The sequence below is a fragment of the Triticum aestivum genome, unplaced genomic scaffold (assembly GCF_018294505.1).
Source record: "Triticum aestivum cultivar Chinese Spring unplaced genomic scaffold, IWGSC CS RefSeq v2.1 scaffold74138, whole genome shotgun sequence".
In the NCBI taxonomy this organism is placed as follows: Eukaryota; Viridiplantae; Streptophyta; class Magnoliopsida; order Poales; family Poaceae; genus Triticum; species Triticum aestivum.
This window is the reverse complement of record NW_025225205.1, coordinates 1-5,633: the sequence shown is the minus strand read 5'-3', so window position 1 is coordinate 5,633 and position 5,633 is coordinate 1. Positions and strand designations below refer to the sequence as shown.

The 5,633-nt window shown below is 43.3% G+C and overlaps 1 long non-coding RNA gene and 1 pseudogene across 2 annotated transcripts; both read left to right on the top strand.

Moving 5' to 3' along the window:
• The window catches only part of LOC123172107 (disease resistance protein RGA5-like), a 19,401-nt pseudogene extending 15,371 nt beyond the window's left edge, over window positions 1-4,030 (top strand).
• An 815-nt stretch (window positions 4,031-4,845) lies between these two features.
• Window positions 4,846-5,385, top strand: LOC123172104 (uncharacterized). 2 transcript variants are annotated; one of them, XR_006485473.1, is made up of 2 exons: window positions 4,846-5,056; window positions 5,161-5,385. It is a non-coding gene; the product is annotated as an uncharacterized lncRNA (long non-coding RNA). The 2 variants fall into 2 exon arrangements; XR_006485472.1 differs by having other exon boundaries at window positions 5,151-5,385.
• The last annotated feature ends 248 nt before the right edge of the window (window positions 5,386-5,633 follow it).

Genomic DNA, 5,633 nt, shown 5'->3' with positions numbered 1-5,633 from the left:
TTATAATGTGCATTCATTTCATGCAACCTAGGGAGCACCTATATATTGATGCAAATAACTGGTAGGATGATATACTACTACCACACTAGTCCAAGATCTATCATATCATGGTTGTGATATTAGAAAATGGGTACAATTTCTAACATGAAGAAATAGGCTCTCTCCGACTCAAATAGATCAGAAAAAAAATGTGTACTTAAACGTACCTTTATTGAAACATGATTGTTAATCTAGCAATTGTAGCCTTTCCCTAGTCTTTTTGTCCATTGCATCTTGATTACCCTTAATTGTTTCTTTGCAAATCTTATCTCTGGTTTATAATGTTAGATTATCTTTAACTCTACATTCTCAGGCTTACCATTAATGATCTCGCAATTGATATAGGTATCTCATTGTAATTGATGATATATGGGAATAAAATCTATGGAAAATTGTCAATTTGGCATTCCCTAATAGCAATAATGGCAGTCGGTTAATCACAACAACCCGTATAGCCAGTGTAGCTAAACTGTGTTGCTCATCCACTAATGATTCAGTCTATCAAATGGAACCGCTTAGTGATGATGATTCTAAAAGGCTTTTCTATAGTAGGATAGTTTCTCACGAGAGTGGGTGTCCTCATGAATTTAAAGAAGTATCTAGAGATATATTGAAGAAATGTGGTGGTGTGCCATTAGCCATCATTACAATAGCCAGTATTTTGGCTAGTGACCAGAAAGTAAATTCACATGATGAATGGCATGTTTTGCTCAAGTCTATTGGGCGTGGACTTAACGCAGACCCCAGTGTGGAGGAGATGTTGAGGATACTATCATTCAGCTATTATGACTTGCCGTGTCATCTGAAGACATGCTTATTATATCTAAGTATGTTTCCAGAAGATAGCAAGATCATGAAACTTCAGTTGATATGGATGTGGATTGCAGAAAGCTTTGTCCAATGTGGAAAAGCAAATACTAGTCTCTTTGAGGTCGGAGAAACTTACTTCAATGAGCTTGTGAACAGAAGCTTAATCCAGCCGGTATATGACTATAATGGCTTAGTATATGCTTGTCGTGTACACGATAGTGTACTTGATCTAATTTGCTCCTTGTCAAGTGATGAGAACTTTGTTACTATAGTGAATGATAATAGTGATACCATGTCTTCAGAGGGCATTGCCCGCAGATGGTCCCTCCAAAATTATAGAAAAGAAGAAGATCAAATCAGGCCTCTCGGGTCTAAGAGTATCGGACAAGTGAGGTATGTTGTTACATTTGCACCTGCTATTGTTCTGATGCCATCATTCTCGAGCTTTGTTGTTTTGCGTGTATTAGATTTGGAATTGATGCATGGATATGATGGTACTAAGGAGGATCATCTCAACCTTCAAGAGCTGGGGTGTTTACTTCACTTGAGGTACCTGCGTCTATCCCAAAAAGGAGGCTATGATGATGAGTTGATGTTGCCGGAAGAGATTGGAAAGTTGCAGTTTTTGTAGGTGTTGGATTTACCTGAAGGTGGAAGACTGCCGTCGACTGTGATTAAGCTCACGAGATTGTTGTGCCTACGGATTAATGATCGACAGAGCTTTCATCCTCCAAATGGTGTTGGAAACCTGGGATTAGTGGAAGTGTTGCCTAAGATCAAAGTTGACTGTGTAAGCATTGTGCAAGAGTTGGGCAGCATGCATAGCCTGAGGAATCTGAGTATTGAGTTTGAGAGCTTGGAGTTGGTGGAAGCTTTTGTGGAGTCACTAGGAAAAATGCAAATGATCCAGTATCTAGGAATCAATGCCAAGTGTGAGCATGAAGTTTCAATAGATCTCTTGGGGGAAGGTTGGGCGCCCCCTGCAAGTCTCCGGGTGTTTATCATGCACAAAGGCGTCAGATTATCTAGGCCGCCGGCATGGAATCCGTATCATCTGTCACAACTCTACATGTTAATGATAAGTGTAGGCGTTATGCGACAGGAGGATCTGGAATTCCTTGCAAGGTTACCGGCTCTTCAGGTTCTCGAATTCCACAGCGACATACAAAGGCCGCTAGTCTTCCTTCGGCGCCGAGGGGTTCCGTTGTTTGCACACAATGGACTTGCATTCCAAATCGCCGAGCCAAATATTGTTCCAGCCAGGAGCTTTGCCCAAGGTCAGACGAGTTAGTCTCTCTATCGGTTGGCGGGTGGCAAAAGAGGAAGCAGCTGGCAACGGTGGCGATTGGTTTGACCTGGGCATGGAGAACCTGCGGTCCCTTGTGCAGGTCCGTGTCGAATTCCACCGTTCGGGAGTGACGGTCGGGGAGGCGAAGCAAGCAGAGGCTGCGCTGCAGAACGCCGTCCTTGCCCATCCTAACGGTCCCAGCTTTCGACAAGTCCATACCAGAAGGTTAGTAGTACGTGAATAAAAACCATGATGCTTGTCGTTTCCGTTCCCTAGTGCCTCTATGCATGCATGCTTATCGTTGCAACGAGGGCGTCGACTGACCAGCTTTTATTTTATTTCTTCGGAAGATGGTAGTGATGAGGATGTCGACTGCAACGAGGGCCAAGAGTCGGAGTGAAGAACCTGCCTGCAGGTTAGATACACTTTTGTTTCCCGTTGAAAAGAAAGTCATTTTCCCCTAAAAAAACAAAAAATCCCCTAAAAAAAAGTCATTTAAAGGTTGCAAGCTGTGTATACGTAGTACATGCATAGATATTGTTTTCCGCTCTTATTCGTATTGCCGTGCCTATACCTTCTGACACTAGCTGTGTATACGTAGTACTCCCTCCGTTCGGAATTACTTGTCGTAGAAATGGATGTATCTAGATGTATTTTAGTTCTAGATACATTCATTTATGAGACAAGTAATTCCGAACGGAGGGAGTACATGCATAAATAGTCGTTTAATGCAGACGCACATCTGCAAAACATATGCGTATCGGCGGATAGAGTATCGACCAAAGACTCGTCACTCCGTGAGCTGATTTCTTGGCTCAAAGAAAAAAAAAGGGGAAAAGTATTATGAAAAAATTACAAAAAAAAAGAGAGTAATAGTTCACTACTAGTAGTTGAGTTTCTTTCTTGGCTTCATCCGCAAAAAAAAAGAGAGTTTCTTTCTTGTCTTAAGCAAAATAAAAAAAAATTGGGGAGGGGGCGGGGGTATGAAAAAAAAATGCCTTTCATAGTTTAATGTCTGTGTTTACTGTTTCTCATTCAAGATCAACTTATTTTCTCCAACAATTAAAAATGAGTAAATATATTTACTACTCTGCTCTTTTAGTTTGCTTAATTATTTCTAAAAATATCTTGTGTCCATTTTACCAAAAAAAAGAAAAGGATAAAAAATATTATGTTTGCGTTGTAGTGTCCAGTGGCACGTTACCTCAAGAGAAAAAAATCCCAAAAAACATATATAGGAGCTAGGTGTTATCGCATTTGGTAGTGTTGTTTTTGTTTGGGTTTCGGTTCGGTGGGTGGATTTTTGAGGGGTGGGGGAGGTGGGGGAACTCCGCCTATGCTACTAATTTTAAGCTTACGCTTAATAGTATTCATAGCCGGTCCCAAGCCCGGAAAAAGGAGGAGGGTCCAACCTATACATGGCTTGATATTTTTAGCCAAAGTTTCATGGTTATTTTTTAGTATTTGTCACCTTTCATCTATCCTGCCTGTTGTTCTTTTTTTTCTGGCTGGGTTGTAATATTACGGGCAATCATCCATCACGCAGTTTCGAGGGACAAATTTGTTTGGTTTTCAATGTTTAAGTATCTGAAGCTTACAAACCAAAACAAGAGTAACAGGCTAAAGTCTGGAACAGTTTGGCTTTTTGAGATATCAATATTAGCAGTCGGTCAAAGTTTGATTATTTTGTGTAAGTTGCCAGCGAAGTACACAATAGCTTGACGACCAGGGAAATTGCAGAGGAGGAAGAGCAGAGCAGAGAAGGGACCCAGAGCAGAGCAAGCCGTCTCTGGCCTCATTGCCCCCGCCCCCGACCCGCCTGACCCAGAGCAGAGCAAGGCCCCGGACCCGCCCGACCTAGGAGACCTGCCGGAGCAGAACAGCTGCTGGTGAGTATACTCTGGCTGTATCTTACTGTAATCTCTAGTTTGCTTCCAAGAGCCGATTCTGTGATGTGCAGTGAAGCATGACTAGGAAATTGTGCGTGCTTGAAAGCGTCCGTATAAATTCTCACGTATCAGATCCTTTTGTTTATCACAAACCCCACAAAAAGGAAGCCTTGAAAGTTCTCAACCACTAGTTCAGGCTACCCCATTAATACACACAACGACTTCAGTTTGACACAAAATGAGCACAATGTCCAGTTGAATTCGTACATAAAAACTAGTGGAATTTACTTATTTTCTGACATTCATGTAACTCCCCTTCAGAAAATCACTGTCATTCAGAACAACACAACTCTCAATTTTTGATAGGTTTTGTGAGTAAAACACAATTCTACGTTTTATAGTTGACAATCATCCTGCAGCTAACGGAACAGATGCAACTTATTTCTCTATCTTCTTAGAATTGGAGTAATCTACGGTTAGTACTATGATGATTTTCACGATGGGAGTGGGACCACCTATGTTTTTCATTACTTATTTATGGGCAAGAGCTAACTTGTGAAATGAAATTACTTCCTGATGCACACATGGAGGATTAAAGAGATTTAGTTGTTTATTAGTACTCATTCTCTGTACACCAGGATTACTGTGTTTGCTTGCACATTCTTTGTTTTTATTAATGAGAGAGATCATCTGTCCTTTGTGTTGTTCTCTAGTGATGATCTGTTTGGATATACCGAGCAAGTGAAGAATTTGGGGGGCACTTTTTTAGTTGTTCCCAATAGCTCTTGGCTCAAAGCATGCTAACTGACAGATATGGAGTGAACCAAGGATAAATCATACTCTGTCACTATTAACCTCCCTGCTCGCAGCCTAAACTAGCGATCGCGACAAGCTGACATTCAGACTCCGGCAACCTGACCTTATTTCTCCAAGATGAAATCGGAGGCCTGCAAATCCTCTTTGAGAACCGGTGGGTAGACGTGACGCCAACACCTGAGCATTCATCGTGAACATCGGTGATCTCTTACAGGTATATACTTTGTGATTCATCTAATCCTTAATTATATGTTAAACACATGTGTGTCTTGCTTGATCATTTTGAATTTTTTGGTTTTTCCGTTAAGAAATGTTCAGCTCATCTCCGACGAGATTCAGGTGCGTGGAACATAGAGTGGTATATAGCGAGGAACGCTGCGCCGAAGGTGTTGATGAAGTCCTTCTTTAGCACGCATTTCCAACCAGCCTCGATGAGGATGTACGGTCCGATCAAGGAGCTGCTGTCCGATGAGAACCCGCCGTTGTATAGAGAGACCCTTGTAGAGACTACATCAAACATTAATACTCGACACCCCGGGAAAATGATCTTGTGTGGCCTCCCGCGACTAGGCGGGCGCTAGGGTTTCCCCTCCTCCTCTCCCGCCGCCGCCGGCCCTCCTGCCGCCGCCGGCCGCCGGCCTCGCGCCCCGCCTCCGCCCCACTTCCGCCCTCCCCCTTCCCCGTCCAGGTCCGCCTCGCGCCGCCTCCCCGGGAGGTGGCCGAGGGGGAGCTCGCGCTCCTCTCCCGCGGGTTCCCTCCTCCCCCGTCTTCCCCCGTCTTCCCCCGCTGCC